Source organism: Dermacentor albipictus, chromosome 1 (assembly GCF_038994185.2).
Source record: "Dermacentor albipictus isolate Rhodes 1998 colony chromosome 1, USDA_Dalb.pri_finalv2, whole genome shotgun sequence".
NCBI classification, from domain to species: domain Eukaryota; kingdom Metazoa; phylum Arthropoda; class Arachnida; order Ixodida; family Ixodidae; genus Dermacentor; species Dermacentor albipictus.
The window spans coordinates 347,543,716-347,562,231 of NC_091821.1; the positions used below are offsets into that span (position 1 = coordinate 347,543,716).

General features: G+C 46.3%; 1 protein-coding gene and 1 long non-coding RNA gene across 4 annotated transcripts in view; both read right to left on the bottom strand.

Annotated features, from left to right (window-relative positions):
- Positions 1-18,516, bottom strand: part of LOC135920448 (lachesin-like) — a 243,778-nt gene that overhangs the window by 133,144 nt on the left and 92,118 nt on the right. The gene's annotated exons all lie outside the window — the stretch shown is intronic.
- Positions 13,638-18,435, bottom strand: LOC135920389 (uncharacterized). The gene is made up of 2 exons (XR_010570252.1): positions 18,187-18,435; positions 13,638-16,437 (listed from the first exon to the last, which is right to left on the bottom strand). It is a non-coding gene; the product is annotated as an uncharacterized lncRNA (long non-coding RNA).

Below are 18,516 nucleotides of genomic sequence, written 5' to 3' on the forward strand. Positions count from 1 at the left end.
TGAGCTTCCCTTATCATGGACACTTATCAAGCGGATATAATGTAACGAGTCTATAGCAATGCTATTCCTTTACGCGTCCTGCAGTGATTCTAGCGGCGCTCCGCCCACGTTATCCCCGAGATCGGCCAGCCGTGCACCGTGGATGATGCGAAATTAATAGAACTGAGCGAAATTATTTCCCGTGTTACACTGGCACGGCATAACTACTACTCCTGTAAGGTGGTGTTGCGGTGTTCGATCTCCGGACCAAATTTGCTTCATCCGAGAAGTCTTCTTCTCTGAGAAGCCCGAAATAAACTCCTTGATATAGCTTCGTGCCACATTCAAATGGATTTCATCGTCAAGCATTCCTTGAACGAAGCTTCTATGATGCTTCGCATGGAGTGTTACACGGACGCTGTAGTCAGATTACGGGTTGCAGTCCCCTGACAGCTATAAATGGTTATGACAATCTATCTAGCATACGTTATATTTATCAGCGCGAACTGAACGCAGAGCCTGACAAGTGCACCGTATCATGTGCTTCTCCATCGCCAGTCTTTCGACATCGGCTTGCTCATTTTCGCCGCAGTGCATAGTGCATGCAACGAACCGCCTCTTCGGCAGCACGTTCTTAACATCCGTACACAAGAGCCCTTCTCGGTTTTTCTTATTGAATGCAAGCGTACGGCAAAGTTGCGCGTTCCAACTCCGCCGAGTCTTCAGAGCTGCGAGACAGCGCCAGCGGAAGGACAACGTCCTCCGCGCTCCCATTCCAAGCTAAAGGCCGGCGCTAAGCAAATGGGAAAATCAATCGGCCACCAATCCGTTAACGTCGACACGGGAGACCGCGCTCGGCATTAGCCCGGAGACACGGGGGAACCATTATTTCGGCGCGACAAAGTAAAACCCGCCAGCGACGGAGCGAGCGCTCGAAGACGGCTGCTCGCGCGGCAATTTTATTCGTCGCTTGACGGTAACCGTTCTCCATCACCGTAACAGGTTTCTCGCCTAGTCGGTAGTCACCCCGCGTGGGGCAAGCAGCATCACGGGGAGAGGGAAAGTCACGGGGAGAGCGAAAGTAGCGATCACGCGTAGCCGATGGCCGCGTCGAGGATTCGCTGTTCGAGCTCACACTCGCGCGAGGTGGCCGGGCAGGAGTGCGTGGGGTGAGCGTGCTACGCGGGGGAAAACAAGGGGCGCTCCGAAGCAAGGAAGTGCGCCCGTGGTATCGCGGAGGTTACGCGTAGGCCATGCAACATGGATGCGCTGCCTGAGGAGGAGAAGGCCAGGGCAGAAAGAACAGGCAGTCCATTTGTGATTCCGCGCTAATCACCGGCACAAGGCACCTTTAGGAATCGAAGGTGCGCATCTCCTACCGAGCGGCTACGACACCTGGGGACCCCGGCAACGAACGCACAAAGCGACACGGGGGCCTCCTCGTGTCCTAAGATAGCCGCGTAAGTTTCTGTTCTTTTGTCGCTTCTTTAGTTCTTTTCTCTTTTTTTCGTAAATGGAGCTACGGTGTCGGAGATCGGCTGCTCCCCGGAGGGACCTACGAGCTGCTGCTGCTCCGAGGGCTTCTGGTCTGACTAAGCAGTCCGCATCGCACTCTCCGCACCTCTCTTGCGGGTCTTTCTTTCTCTCTCATACGCATTTCGCCTTTGTCCTTTCTTCTCCTCTCTCCCCCGGTGAACACAGGGCGGCAGAACCGCGTCTCTGCAGCTGTAGTTTGAGTGCCGTGAGACTCCATGCGAATTTGCTAACGATGGCGTTGGGAATATACGGAGGTGTCCTACTCGGAGATAAACGGGGTAAGTGCGGCGCACCAAGCGTGAAAAGGTGAAGGGGGACGAAACGACAAAGGGATCTGGCTGTTTGGAACACTTCGCTGGCGACTAGAAGTGATATCGAGAAAGGAAGCTGTAGACTACACATAGGCGACTACGGGGGGGGGGGGGGGGGGGGGGGGGGGGCTCTGAAGCCCGAGCATCTTCCGGAATTTTCCGGAGAGGCAGAGCACCTCCCTGCGATGCCGAAGCCTACCTCGCCCCACGCACTTAAAATGTCATTACCAGATTTTTGTCACCAACACCATTTGAGGTTCCTTTTGACTTGCTTCGACCTTCTCACCTAAAATTTTATTGTGGCTAACAGCTTACTGCATCATTGTTGGCGCGGACATGCACGACTTTTAATTCATACTTTCGCTTTATTTCTACAAATTCGGATAATAGGAAGACAAGCGCATTTGAAGCACTAGCCGAAGCTACCTCATCCGTATTTTCTTACTTCAACATTGTATAAAATTTTCACTGTAAACGCCATGTAATGCAAGGTAACGTTTGCTGTCGCTTCGACATACTCAAACTATATTTTTCATTCCGCCTAATTAAATAATCAGTCTTAATTAGTTAATATACTTCTAAATATTATAACTATATGAAAAGTGTAAATGAGAAAACTGTAGGGCGACATGAAAAACTCTCGATACAGCTTTCTGCTCCTCAATACGTCCTACATAAGCCTTCTTCCAAGCGTGAAATAAGCCCGCAAGTGCACGCAACATTACGTGTATTCGAGGGCTTCTTTCACGCTCGGAAAAACACTTTCATGTAACACGTATTGAGGAGCAGAAAGCTGTATCGGGAGTTTTTGATGTCGCCCTACCATTTTCTCGTTCACACTTTTCATCTAATAATAATAATAATAGTTGAGAAGTTGATTCATTGATTATGACTAGTTATCTAATTAGGTGGAATGAAAGAGATAGTTTGAGTATCTCCAAGGGACGACAAACAACGTTAACTTTGTTCTTTCCAGCTACGTGGTATTTCCATATTTTTAAACTCTGGCTAGAGTTAGCTCGGACGCCCTGTATATCATCAATATGCAACCTTAGAATTTGCAATGATCTAAGCTCATTCGCCAGAAACATGGACTACCTTCCATAAAGTGGCCAAAGATAAATGTAGGGGCCTCTTACAAATAGCTTTGTTTCTGTGATATTTGCAAATTATGTTTTTGTTCCTATGTTCTTTCTTTTTTAATCTGTTATAGAGGTTCTTGTGCCTGCTACAGGAGGGTTGGTGAAATGCATGTGGTGACAAGCTCTGTCTTTATATCTGAAATACAGCAATCGTTTACTTCGGAACTGTTTGCATATATGTGCTATCCAAGATCACTTCACACACACACACACACACACACACACACACACACACACACATATATATATATATATATATATATATATATATGTATGTATGTATATATGTATATATATATATATATATATATATATATATATATATATATATATATATATATATATATATATATATATATATATATATATATATATGTATGTATGCGTTGACCACTGCATTTTCCAAAAAACAACTTGTACAAAAATACCACCACAACCGTGCGTGTGTCATCCGCCACGAAGCATTCCAATCGTGTGATGAATGAAGCGAGAAATGACAGTCAAGAGGCAAATTGCTCGGCACACAACCTTTTCGACCATCAGTGTCCGTTTATTACAACAGGGGCGGCCATCACTTCTTTCCTCTTTCCAAGAACTCTAAAAATGGTCGTGGACTCCTGTTGAGCGCGGGCCCTTCGTTGTTCCCATAAGCGCTTTTATATCCGCGTTTCAGATTTTCCCGCCGTCCGCTGGTATTAGGTTCCCACACCGGTCTCTCAGTTGATTCAGCCGAAAAAGTAAAGGATACCAAAAATTAAACGAAGAAAAAACGAAAGAACGGACAGCCATTGCAAGTTGGACAGGGATCCATCGTGGGGTCGGCATTCCCTCGAGGACGATTGGAAGTTGGAACGTGCAGCCGGCGGTGGAAGTTATTAGTTCCGGGAACACCGCGCCGCGTCCGGAACAATGCGCCCCGCCACACCGGGGCTCGCAATCAATCGCGTAGTGGGATACGTGGCCCTTCTTCTTGCTGCCGAAAGTATACGTTATACGATCGTCTGCACGCTATACGAAGACAAGGCAAGGGTCCACAAATGACGCCAACCTATTGAGCGAGCCGCTGCCGCCGTGCCTGAGATGGTTTGACCATTATTAAAGCAAATACGCTTTGAGGCGCCCCGTTTTTTTCTTTCTGACACATCTCCCGTGTTTTATTCATTTTTTTTCCTGGAACCATCCGGGAGCAGTGCTACGCGCAATGGTGTCGCGGAAGACACGGGCTTGCACGCCTCGCGTCCCTGGTATAGATATGGAGCACGAGTGGCATTCCTTCGAGAATACAGAATTCCTGGAAGGTGGACGAAGTGTAGCGTCGACTTGAACGCAAGCAGTGGTGCGCCATTCATTTACCGGTTGCCTGCGCATTAATGGAGACTTTTAGCTTGTACGCTATTCCGGTAAAGGGGAGCGGTTTAAGCGGATTACCGGATGGTCGGGGCGTAAACGTGAGCGGCCGGAGTGGTGAAGCCGCCTGGTGTTGTAGAGCTCAACCAGACAAACAAATAGCTAAAACTGCAGTAACTCACCATATCCTGCTTCGCCACTCGTGCAATTTTTAGGCAGCGGCGTAATTGCGAACACGATTATGCCACTGTCGAAAATTTACGCCAGCAGCTGAGCAGAATATAGTAATTAGCCCTGTGTTTGTGTGGTTGAGCTTTGCGCCACCAGCTGGCGCCACCAATCTGGCCGCTAACGTTGACGCCCCCGCTATACCGGCAAACCGCCCGCACTTGCCGGAATACCGGACACGCTAAAGGTCTCTATTCTTTCTGTTGTGAATGTTCTGGCTGTAGAGCATTGAGAAGGGGAGTAGCCAAGGTGGTTCTCTGCCTCGGTCACTCCGTATCAAACGATGTATACCAGAAGAAAAAGAAACAAAAACAAATAGATAGCCGGTTGAGGAGGGTGGTGTCGGCGTCTGCCATTGGTCCGCTACACCTTGCTTTCCTTGCGGTGGCTGGTCGGAAATGGCGGTGGCGTGCAACGGAAGGGAAGGTTAACAATACGCCTAAAATGGATCCTCAGCAAAGTAGAATTGCCAGAGATAGAGGCAGAATGGTGTCGTATGCGTGCCGAAAGGGCTTGATAACGTTATACGGCTGCGCAAAAAGTTTTGTTACACGCCAATAAACCCATGCTCTCCGGCAGGTGCGAGTAGCCAATGCCTGAGCGATCGGTGGGCAGCCATCTTCTATTCCTTTCAGAACGGGGCAGTCTGCGGCTATTCAGAAAAAAATCATTTTTGTTCGGCATATTAATGCATCTTTAATGCGTACACGTCACTTTGCCGTGGTCAGTTTTCGCGGTTTTGTGACGTCGCGTGACAGACAGGTCAAGTGGGCGCAGCCCAAAAACATTTGATGAGCAGCAGATAGGTAATGGCAAAAAAGCGTCGTATCAGAAATAATAATGCTTCTTTTGTTCGGCCTAACCATGCATAATGAGTGTGTACATATCATGTGAGATGGGGCGTTTCGCGGTTTCCGTGACATCACGTGACAGAGAGGTGAAGTGGGGTTGGCCCGAAAATTTATCGACCAATCGTGAAGGGCTGATTGAAGAATCGGAATAGAAAAGTTTGGAATAGCTTTACGTTATAGCGCCCCAAGTGTAGGTAAAAAATTTCGCACAGAGGCATGTTCAGGTGGTTGCCTGTTATTATTCCGTTTGGTATATGGTGAAATATAAAAATATAAGCGCGTGTCCTTCCACGTGCATAGTAGTGTCTGTCACTTCCCTTCTCTTTTTTCTCTTCCTTCATCAGCTTTACCCAATTTCTACGCTGGGCCACTGCCTTATGAGTTCTTTCAAGTTAGCACCATTGTGTACTCATTCAGTAATAAGCTTCGGGGCACGAAAGGCATCAGAATTCTATTGGCAATGGCGTTCGTGACGGTAATAACTGCGGTTAAGTTTGCCCTGGCAGTGTGCGCGGGCTTCATGGGCCAATTACACGCATAGGTACAAGAAGCAGGTATGATTTCTTTTTGCAAATTTTGAAGTATTTATTAAGAAGCACCGTATGCTCCAGGAGCGAATTTCATTGACGTCTCCCATGGTCCCACCTACGCATACCGTCGGCGTCTTTTGATCGTAACATCCAGAACAACCAGATAATACTGCTTGTTGCTACTCCCGGTTACAGCTATTTACTTACACGCAGTAATGTTCAGTTCGATTACTTACTTCCGCTGCGCTGACCTGGATGATTACAATCTGTCCTCCCTTATTCATTTATGAGAACAAACCATCGCCTCTGGGCAGACGCAAAAAAAAAAAAAGAAGAGGCAGTGCGTAGGAAAGGTCAGTTTCTTTGTTTTGTCTAATAATTGCTCTACTCAGCAGCTCATGCGGACCCAATTTTATAAGAAGCATCACGAAATGCAAGGTTCCTTCATAAAAATAATTTTAGAGAGTCTAAAGGTTGTATGAAGGCTTCCTGCAGGCTACGTTGCCTTCTCCTATTATGTCCCGTCTATCGACTAAAGTCGTTAGCAATGCTGTAATACTTGACATATTTTGGGCTAGCGACTTCCGAACACGTTGCTTTAAAATTTTCCTGCACTTTAGTGCCGAAAAATGTAAAGTCTTGGAATTTTGATTGAGATGCCGTACTTTTTTAAAAATACAGGATCTGTACGGAATGTCCACATGTATACGGTACTTTACAAATAAAACGAGCAGACTTTCTATGTCGACAAAGTGTGTTGTCTATTGAATTCAGTACTTGATGGACAGTCTATAAACTGTCCAAATAAATTTCAAGTTAATACGTGTCGCCACTTCGTGGTGCAGGGTTGGAACCCAGCACTGCCATAGTCCCATAGCAAAGCGAAACGCAAATAAAGCGAGCTGTCTGTGTAAGCACTCATCACGGCGACGCCACAGAACTGCGGAAACGCGCCTCGCTGTGTGTGTGCACACACATCGCGCTTGCCGCGGCCGGGTCACCGCGGACACCACTGTTGCGTGCTTCTCCGCCATGCACGGCCGAAGCGCATACTACGCGCGGCGCCTTTCCGGCTACGCTCTCCTGCTGAGCGTAGATGACGACGCGCGTGGGCGGCTGCGTTAAGCACACCGCGGCCCGTGCAACGCGTCGGGCTTACAGCGACCAACACGCGCGAAGCGAATAACGAAAAGCTTCGAGCACGGCAGGGACCGGCCACTGTGTCAACACGCCGGGAGTGGACGATGCGTCCGCGCTCGCTATGCGCGTTTTGACTGTCACCTCGCGCATTTTGCGCAATTTTCGTTTCTGGCGACTCGATTTTTCACGTCGTCATAAGCGAGCGCAGACGCTTCTCGATGTCGAGGGCATTGCGCTGGCGTGTCGCGCGTGTTCTGCGCCCCGGGCTCTGCCCCGCAGGTCCTTGCGTTCCGGGGGCCGTATACACACAGGTGAACGCGGCGGGCGGCCAATTAGTTAATTGGCTGGCTGGCGTTGCGCTCGGGCGTAAGCTATTGAGTCGTGGCGCACTTTCGCTTTTCTCGCGTACACTAAAGAGACGCCACGAACGGAAGATTACACGAGACGCGCAGGCTGACATGTAGCGCGCATTGTGGTGCGCCCTACGTAGCTCTGGCCGCGACACATTGGAAGCGCTCTCTAAGCGGCAGAATACGTGAGCGTGTGTATTCTGCCGCTTATAAGAAATGGGCGCTCATGACACATTCATGAGCCGATGTCTTATTTAAGAAGCACGTGCCTGCTGCCCACGTAGGCCGGTATCGTTCCCGTTGCCTTTCTTTCTTTCTTTCTTTCTTTCTTTCTTTCTTTCTTTCTTTCTTTCTTTCTTTCTTTCTTTCTTTCTTTCTTTCTATCTTTCTTTCTTTCTTTCTTTCTTTCTTTCTTTCTTTCTTTCTTTCTTTCTTTCTTTCTTTCTTTCGTTCTTTCTTTCCGCTCTTTTCTTTCTTGTTGGTGCTAACCAGTCATCTATATTTTCTGTCTTTTTCACTCTTTTTTTTTCTTTATATCAAAGAGCCGGGCTTCTGCACGCAAACCAAAAAGAGCCTCCCCGACGGCTTGCCGAAAATGACGCCTGTGATTGGTCGGTGCTCACCGCTAATGCAATGTACCCGCGGGACTGACGTCATTGCAGGAATTATAACAACAGAAAGCAGTTTATAAACATAGTTGTAATGGCGCATTTTGAGGACAGGAGACAGAAAGAATGCACACAGGACAGTCGCCGAAAGCGCACCACAGGGCATGAAATTGCTAGCCCGTGTGCCACTGATATGAAGCTGGTAGCTGATAGCTCTCACCTATCGCATCCCCTTGCCCCTCCCCCAGTACAGGGTAGCCAACCGGAGATAATCTCTGGCTAACCTCCCTGTCTTTCCTTTGCCTTTCTCTCTCTCTCTCTCTGGTAGCTATAGTCTTAGTAATTACGACCACTTCTCAATTTACCCACACGGCAGGTGGCGCGGAACTTTCGAAGCGCGCAACGCAGACGCCTATAGTGGTGGTGTCTGATCGTACGCATACATTTCAGAAGCAGCAACACAAAATATGCTCAAACAGCATAACTCGCATGGTTTAAAACTTTTGAAGTCGATCTTGCTGCTAATTCGAATGTGGGGAAGAAGTTCATTGCCAGTCAAATAGCCCTGTCTGTAAATGTCGTAGGCACGTTCAAAAATAATTCAACAGCGAGCATCTGTAAAATACACTGTACTGATATTGAAAGTTCAATGAAAGCTGAATGAACCTGCGGCGAAGGGCGGCTTTTTACTGTTGCAAATGTCGTGTATGACTGTGGGCGGGCGCGCGAGCGTGTGTGCGTGTCTTTGTGTGTCAGGAGAGAGAGAAAAAGAAAAGAAAGGAATGGTAATTTCAGTGAGGGGAACTGGGTTTTACCTGGCTTGGGACTGTAAGCTGGGATAGGGGGAGTGGGCGGAGAAAGGAAAAAGGGGCCGTTAGAAGGCGTGAGAAGGAAAGCGGTAGCGGATGATGCACGCGCCAACACGGCAATGCTCACCGCCGCGCATCTAAAGGTGGTGGCAGGGCGCAATCATCTTGACAAGGTGCAGCAGTGCTCTTATGGCTTTCTGTGCAAATGGCACTCGACTCCGTGGTCCCAATATCTTTCCTCCTTTGGATGCTCTGTCGTCAGATCGCCTTAAAGCAGCGCGCAAAGTCTGCCTTTTATGCTTAAAAGAAGGGCATAATATATGAGGAGATAAACTGTGGTCTCGTCGCAGTCATAAAAGTTACATGAGGCACTGGTGTGCTGTTCGAATGTAAGTGATAATAACACCAAATAGAATCTCGAGGGAGAGACTGATGCAAGAGCAGGCTGTTCCAGATGATATCGCTGGAGGATATCTGCGTTGGTAGCACAGAGGCACCAGTTCCTGCGCAAGGGAGTGGAACATGCAACTTCTCATTATTTCCAACCATGCAACAAGAATTCCTCGCGTTTCAGCAGCTTATATACAAATTTACCGTCCAGGGAAAGGCGACCTGCTCTGTTCTTTGGCCGGTGTCATCTTGTTTGAGAGAGAGTGTGTGTGTGTGATTGTGAAGAGTAAAATGAGCTATTTTCTGAATCCCTTTGGGGAGCACGACTCAGCGCCATCTTGTTTGCATCTCTTTGCTGTAGGATTAGACTTTATCGCATCACCCTTCTCTCATTTAACAAAACCGCAACTCAACGAGCACCTTGTGGTCGCTGTTCCCTCGTTTTAATATTGTCGTTGTCATGATGCGCCACAGAACAGAAAGAAAGAACTGGTCTTTTACAAGCTCCTGAACTGACTGAACATTCAGTTACAAATTGTATTAAATACACGTGTCAAATAATGCGTGCATGCGTCTAATTTTTCACCGACCAGCCAGCTCATAAACTAAATACTTCATCTTGCTTTTAAATGAGAGAGTGTTGAATTCAATTCCGTATAAGGAGGTTGTTTTTATTGGACATTCGTGTTGTATTTGAAAAGTCCATTAATCAAACGCTATCTAAACATTCAGCTTTAACTTTACCATTTTCCGACATGGAATGCGCGCAACCGCGACTCCAAGAAATGTTCAGGCCGAGGAGGCACCTACAAGCAGTTTATCGCGATGCTTTCAAAGGTAAAAAAAAAAGGAGGGCGGGATTAAAGTTCAATAGCTGTACAGTAGATTACGACGGTCGCCGTATAGTAGAGAGCTCTTGATTAATTTCATCCACCTGTAGTTTATCTGTAGTTCCACCCGTAGTTTTCGTATTCCGCCCCCATAAAACAGTGGCCGCTGAGGCCAGAATCACACTCGCGGCATAGCGCTCAGCAGAGTAACGCCATAGCCACTGAGCCGCCTTGCGTGGCGGGTGCCCACAAAATTCGTGCCAGCATACTTTACCGTGCGTATATAAATCAACCCAAAGCCGTGCCATGGCAGCGAACTCGGAAGGACGCATATAGGTTGCGCGTAGTCGTATATAGCCGATCTGTCATTGACACTTTGTCGGACAGCAGCCGTGTAAGCGTTGGCGCAACGTTTTCCGGCGCACACTCGTCTCGCTTCCGTCCGCTTCCCGCTGTGACAGCTCTTTAACTAAGTCCCGCAGCCGCAGCCATGCAGTTTAAACCGGCGGCTCGAAAGAAGGGGAAATGAGGGGGGCTTGACTCACAACAAAATGGCTCGACTCCTCAATTCATTTTGTCGGGCCCGCCGCCGCGCCCGCTGACTTTAACCCGCGCTCTATAGGCGGCTCGCGGAGAGGGTACGCGAGGGGGGGCGAAAGCTGCGATGCTTTATCACGGGGCGAGAACCGTTTAGGAAAAGCATTTGTCATGCCGCCGGTGCACTCTTGAATTTAACGCCACTTTCTCTGCAGTCCGCTCTCCCTCTTCCTCCTCCAAGATCGCCCCCGCATCTCTCCGCGCTCTGCCCTCCTCGCTGGCGTGTACGTGCATGAAGCCTGTTCCGCGAGATACGTCTCTGCGCCTCTGATCGAGATTAATCGCGATAAGGTACGCGCGCCCTTAAAAAAAAAAAAAAACATATAACGAGAGCAGGCGACACGATTTAACGGCGCCGCCAGTCACGTGGTTACGGTTGCAAGGCGCCGTACGCTGTAGTCGCTGAAATTCAGTGCACGCAAAGCCAAGAAGCGACAAAAGCCGACCTTTTCGGTTACAATGTTCCACGTCAGATGGGCGACTATTTTGACTCCAGGAAAGTAAACGTCGCTGTCCGAACGTAAAGGGAACACCAAATTGATAATAAAGGCAGTGCGATTGCAAGATTTCTTTAGCGTTATCGAATGAAAAGTGACTAATACGGCACTACCCACAGCGGTAGCCCAGTGGCTATGGCGTCGCGCTGCTGAGCTCGAGGTAATGGGTTCGATTCCTGCTACGGCGACCACGTTCCTATGAAGGCGAATTGGGAAAATTCTCCTGTAAAGAACCCCAGGTTGCCAAAAATATATCCGGAGTTCCCCAACAGTGCGTACCTCATAAACAGATCGTGGCAATGGCACGTAAAAATCTTATCATCATTAATATGGCGCGTTAGCATAGATGGCTACGTAACTAACTAATCATAATTCGTTTATAACATATCTTTGGTGAAAATGAAAGTAGAGCACTATACTAACTCTTTGTTCACTTGAACATTTCCTCATATTTCCTCGTAATGCTTTCAGTGACTGCTGTTCGGCCATGCAAGAAAGAAAACCGAGAGAGGGGTGCGACGTCTAAGCTATAGATCTGCAACCAACTTACTACTTCGCAATATACGAGATGGGATAGGTCGAACAAGTCGATGAGTGTTGTGGGCTTAAACTAGGGAGGCAGCGGTGTTCCCTTCAATGCTACATAACAGCGCATCGCATGGGATTTCTAGAGCATATTTTAAGTGTATAACAGTGTATAGTGCGTAGCTATTGCGTCACCATTGCAAAAGTCAATAATGTTAGTTTTCTCAATCATTTGTATGCTGATAGTTCAATAAAAGTGTTCGCATGAAAAATATATATTCAGCTTAAAAAAGTAACGAATACAAACAAATGCGGACCGTACACAACAGTGGACACTTAATCGGCTTCTAAACACGAGCACGAATATAACCAATTACTCGCTGTCCTCTAACTCAAGCAGGGACCAACCACTCGATATTGACAGGTAAACCGCTTTTCACTGTCAAAAGCGTAGCAGTTTGGGCGAGTTGGTGTGTCATGACTGTTTTAGGCTTGTAGCGCAGCTCGGAAGAGCAAAAAAGGAATAAGGTAGGGGTAATCAAAGGGAACGGGAAACAGAGTGAGCGCTAACTTCCAACTGACAGTTTATTTCGTGACACGAGACTACTTATACACTCGGCAAACCATATGACATCAGGAGATAACAAAGACATGAAGCAACAAAACCGATAGTGACCAAGTGGTAACATTCAGACAGCCTGTGGCTGCACTCGGAGATACGCCAATTCTATCATATTTTCATATATCATATCAATTCTATTATATTTCTATAGCTTAGACGTCGCACCCCTCTCTCATGTCTTTGTTATCTCCTGATGTCATATGGTTTGCCGAGTGTATAAGTAGTCTCGTGTCACGAAATAAACTGTCAGTTGGAAGTTAGCGCTCACTCTGTTTCCCGTTCCCTTTGATTACCCCTACCTTATTCCTTTTTTCCTCTTCCGAGCTGCGCTACAAGCCTAAAACAGGCTTTTCACTGGCGAACAAAGGTTAAACGTTGTTGCTTGGCACAAGATGCGCCTGCGTGTATCACTACATTATCAATTCAAGCGTGGTAGCGGAACCGTTCGTAATCAGCTTGCACGTTGGACGCGAACAGTGTTGCACATTCTAGACTTTGTGCGAGCACCACGGATTACGCTGAACCATTCGATCCGTCCAGTAGAAACAGCGGGCGCGGCTGAACCACAGAATCAGATTTCGACGATGGACAAGTGTGCTCGCCGCTATTATTGTGCTGTACGTTACTTGTCTGGCTAGACACATGTTGACTCAATAAAGAGTTAATTTCATCACTTGCATTGTGCCATTGTGGTTGCTCACCATCACTACAACGTGACAATATTCCTAACGTATTCAATGAACAATAAGCTGCTCAAGTCCTCGAACACCCTTTTCAACGTTCTCTCTAATTATTTTACCTAGTCCATTGTGGTTCATATGAAACAATAGATATTACCCGTACAAAAAAAATTATTGAGAAGGCATTGAAACATTGTTGGTCAATGTTGAGTTTTTTATTGAGGAATTATTGAGAGTATGTTGGAGAATTGTTGGGTTGACCGTTGAGCACTCTTGAATATTGGCCACTGAAATCGAATTGAAACACCATTGGGTACCTCAATGTTGAATAATTGTTAAGTTACCATTGAAAGTCCATTGTGCTTAAACGGCCCGTTGTGTTCGTTTTGTTGAATGGTTGTTGAGTTACCATTGATTCTGCGTTGAACTAACGTTGTGGTAGTTCTGTTGACCTGTTGTTGAGTTATTATTGCCACAGCATTGAAAAGCATATCGTGGCACAGTTGAGATGCCATTGAGATTTCAGAAGTCGCCATTGAAATATGATTGACGTTTCGTTGGGCTAGTGTATTTTTATTCATATATTGAAATTACTTCGCTGTTCACACTTGCATGCCCCGGTGCCTGTTCATAACTTTCCCAAACACAAACAAAATCAAAGGAGAGACTGATCAAAGTACCTTTATTTACACTAAAGATGCGTGCACGTGAAACATTATTACATACATAAGTCACCACTACATCGAACCTGGAGACACAGGCTACAGTACCTACAGCACTCTAGCAGTGTAAATACATCTGAAAATACCTATACATATGAATCCAATCAAAACGATCATTGTGCTCTTCACTTTCGACATGTTTATGACTAGAAGGCAAAGCGACTCAAAAGGCAGGGCTTAAGCATACCCTTGTAACAACCAACTTGGAACACATGAACACTTGGAACTGCTTGCACGTGAACACACAAAAGACATCTGAATATGTTACATTAAAATGTTGCGTACACTAACACGTCACAGGAAGAGCTACGGCTGACTGTGAGAAGGCAAAATAACCAACTTGAAACAAATGACTTCACGTAAATATATACAACCTTTAGCACACGTCTTTCACCGCGATTAAAATTTAATGAAGTACCAAAGTAGACTTGCCTGAGCTTTGTCTTCGAGATACATATATGTTCATGTTGCCCAATTATTTTATAAAATAACATCACTCAACTTAGCTATTATTTGGCGAGACATCATTTAGAAAGTTGTCGGGCATGATGAACACCTGAATCGTGTTTCTGACAAGCCAGGATTGCTTTCTTCAGAAATAAACTTGTGAAGCTTTTGTGTAATGAAAGCAGCTTATCTCCCTGGCGCAAGTCAAGAACAAACAGTACACCATTTGATTATGTTAATTTGGGGTACAGAGGGGTTCGTTAGTGGCATTTCCTCAATTTAGTGAGCTCATTTTCAGGTAATCTTTCTGGACTTGCACATAGCTAATTAAAGCACTTTTTGGGGCCTTTTTTCCTATACCCAGCAACTAAGTCAGTCAATAAAGAGATAAGGGAAGGCTAATACCTTGAACGATAAGAGAAAAAATAATTATTTAGCACAGAAAATTGGTAGTAACACATGGCTAACACAATTCCAAACAGCCAAATAAATCGTCACCTGCACTTTCAGTATCAAGCACCCCAGAAATAGTCATACAGTATGAGAAAAGGTTCCAATGACTCGACAGCCAGATTGCTGAGACAGTGAAAAACGCAAATAAATGCATATACGAAACACCAATTACCTCAATTTTGCAGATGAAATGTTATTAAAATAGCACCAGAATTCTGCTGCATAAAATACATAAAGGTTGCATAAAAACTGGGACAAAGCAGTAACTGAAAGACAGAGGGAGCTACTGCACCCATGTTGAAAAAGATTGCAAGGAAAATGATATATATGCATATTTAAGTTTACAATTTTCGCTCCAACATATAGAAAAAGAACGCATGCACTTAGAGCATAAAAAGGTTCATGTGCCTGGAGAATGCAGCGCAGTACAAAGAAGCGTCATGAGAACCGAAAAGTAGATCTTACTATGAATGCTTGCAACCTACAATCAGGCATGTGCCATGTCATGCCTTGAATGGACGAAATTAATAAATCTTACACACAAAGGAAGTTACCATCACTCTTATTGGCTTCCTCAGGGGACTCCTTGAAATTGAACTAGAAAAATGTACTCAGTGTCAAAAACAAAGAGAAAATAAGACCCTATAGCGTTCTTCCTGAAATAAACAGCGCAAATAACTTCATGTATCAATTCTATGGACACTTCGACAATTCGGTGTACATTTATATTTCACAACCACCCAAACAGAGACGAGAAGGATGAATTAAGGTACGAACACACATGAACGCTGACTCAAGTAGAAGTTTATTCGTGAAGACGAAGATTTTAAACACACTGGCCAACTTCACAAAGAAAAAGCCATGGATGCGCAGCATACACAGCCCGGCACAACAAAAAAGGACCGAAATACGTCCTGTAGAATAAACATGTGCGTCAAAATCTAACAAAAACATGAAAACTGAAAGGTTTCTCCTGTAAGCGATAGTAACGAGAAGTACTGTAGCAACTCTTTCCCACTAAGGGTCACAGAAATCTTGCTTATGAATATTTCTTCGTGATCAATAAATAATGCTTCCATAAGTCCTTTTGTGTTCTGGTCTTTGTGATGAAACAATCGTTCTTTCTGCTCTATACCGCAACACCAGAGGAGTTCCAGAAGCAATATTTATTGATCACAAACGAAACAATTGCATAACCAAGTTATCTGTTGCCCTTAATGGGAAAAAGTTGTTCTCAAAAGAGTATTTCCCGTTGGGTAATATCACTTATCGGACAAATCTTTCGCTTTTTCAATAGATTTCACCGATAGTTCTCGTTTTTCACGCACGTTTAACATGACATGTCTTTTTCATATTTTTTTTTCTTGTCGCACGTGGCTGTTTCTGCCACGCACGGATTTTTACCTTTGCCAAGTTGACCAGTGTGTTTAATACCTTTGTCATCAAAAGCAAACATTTAGTAGAGCTTGCGCTCGTGTGTGCTCCTACCTATTTCGTCGTCCGCCTCTGTTCGTGCTGCTGTTTACAGTAGCCGCGTATCACTTGGTTAGGCTGGTAAACATTCTCACAAACGAAAGTAAATGCCTCCCCTCAAAAGGTAGCCCATCCTTTACTACTAAACGCCAGAGCAAATCGAAAGTAAGCCTTCACAGCGTCCATGCGGCAGCTAGTACACCACAGAGCAACACAAAAAATAGTTGAAAATCCCACTTGATGGAGAGTGGCAACAGAGATGCGAGCTTGCTAGTGAATCAGCCACATATCAACGGGTGTCTCTTGCACGACGCCAAGGTGCTTTTGGCGTAGAACACGTTAGCATCTGGGAATTTACTGCATACGTAACCTGTGAGAAGGAAATGTGGACAGAAAATGAGATTGCGCGGATTAAGAATCTGCCACACACTGCACATAACTACGCACGAAATAGAAGTACACACTATACTGGCAAGTAAAAATTTGCGACTCTTTACGAGTGCCGTCGAGAAAAGGAAGGAATGGGTTGCTACGGTAAATGTTAGCTAAAACACGCACAGCGATGTTTCACAGCGGGGAAAATATTCCCGGCTCTCTCGCAGAACCAAAGACCACGCGACAGTGCATAGCCCATACCAAACAGATATCGAATCTTTGGGCAGAAGTCCAGTAGAAGGAATGAGCTAAACACACGCCGAGAGCGATGCGAGCGTGAGCGTGCCTGTACGAGTGAGAACATGTACCGCTTCTTTGAAGCTAGCCGCTCCGGCGTGGCTCCGATCATCCTGCGCGATTTGTGTGCTGAACGTCGCGTACACGCCCTTGCGTTGCGCGGTAGCGTCCGCGCAGTGAGCTAGCTTCACGCACGCGTCATTCTTCACCGCGCAAACGGTGCTCGAGTGCGACGCTTAGCTCGAGGCGACAACGCGCCGATTGGCGCTCCTTTCGCTTCTGGAAACAACGCATATTCGGATCGGTCCAACTCAGAGGCAGCAGAGAACGGTGGCATGTTTCGGTTATCGCTTATTAAAATTGTACAGTACGCCTTCAATGGCAAACCGCCGCGCTAGATGAAGATGCTTACTGCGGTAGTTTTGGCGGTGATAGACGATAAGGTGAGCCCGTCAGCGGCTGTGTTCTTTGACCACGTCACCACACCTCTGTTCATTTGCGCCGTGTATCCGTGTACAGTCACCGCGCGGAAGCTGTGACTAATCGGTTGGCCGTTCTCCGAAAATCCCAGAGAGGCGAAATATATTTCGCGGTGCGCCGCATCATTAGCCGTAACCTAAATCGAGGCGCGCTTAACCGCTACGGCACAAAAGGTGATCACACTAACCGTGTGGTATACGATGAGCCACTACGGAAAAAACTAATTCTGATGTTCCACGTGCCAAACCAACGATCTGATTATGAGGCACGTCGTAGTTGGGGACTCCGTATTAATTTTGACTTTGTGGAAATTTTTACGTGCATACAATTCACAATTCACGAGCGTTTTTGCATTCCGCTCCTTTAAAATGCGGCCACTGCAGGGATCGTATCCACGACCTCCAGCCCCAAATTGCTACGGAGGCCGCCATAGTTACGAAATGCGTAAGCGTGAAGTGCAACACTGCCTTCCGGTACGAGTGTCGTACAAGCGTAGCACAGCTGCACACCTGCTGCGCGATTATTTGTCGCGGTTCTCCTAAACTCGTAGTGCCTGCCTAAATACCTTGAAAGGCAGCGCGCCTCTCACGTATCGGAACGCGATAACAAGCGCTTAGACGGCATACGTGAGCCCCCATGAAAAATGACGGGGTCACTGTACAAAATTATCACTGCGCAGAGAAGCCGATCCTTATGTTCCAATTGTGTTCTCTCATACAAATGAAGGAAACGTTATTAGACAGGAACAAATGAAGCAATGCAATTTTACGCACATGTGGCGCCGCTGCCTCTTCGCCTACCATTGTTTCAAACGAAGTGACGGCGGCAGCGAGAGTTGGTATCGCGTGCATTTTCTCCGGGGCATGCGGTTTGCTTCAAGAAAGTGAACGGTGTGCTTAACATGTCACGCTCGTCAATGTCAAAATAGAAAAGAAGGCTACGTGCCCAAGAAAACGAAATTACTTACCTATCTTCAGAAGTGCGGCTGCGACCGTTTCGGGGTGCCTTCTCTCCAACAGGCATCATGGCCTCTGCCGCGCAACTCGTCAAAACCGTCAGGCTCGCACATCAGTAGAAGACTAGTTGTTGGGTGAGCCAACCACTTCACCGGATAAACTTCCCACTTATCGTCGTTAAAGCATTTCACTAAAATGTGCGTCATGATGTCCGAAAAGAAAATACTTTCATCAAGAAGCACGAGGCGTGAAACACGGCACAACTGCAACCGAATAACTGATTCCGAAAGCCGTTCATAGCTTCACGTGGTTTCACTATCGTATTCAGTTATAAAAACCTT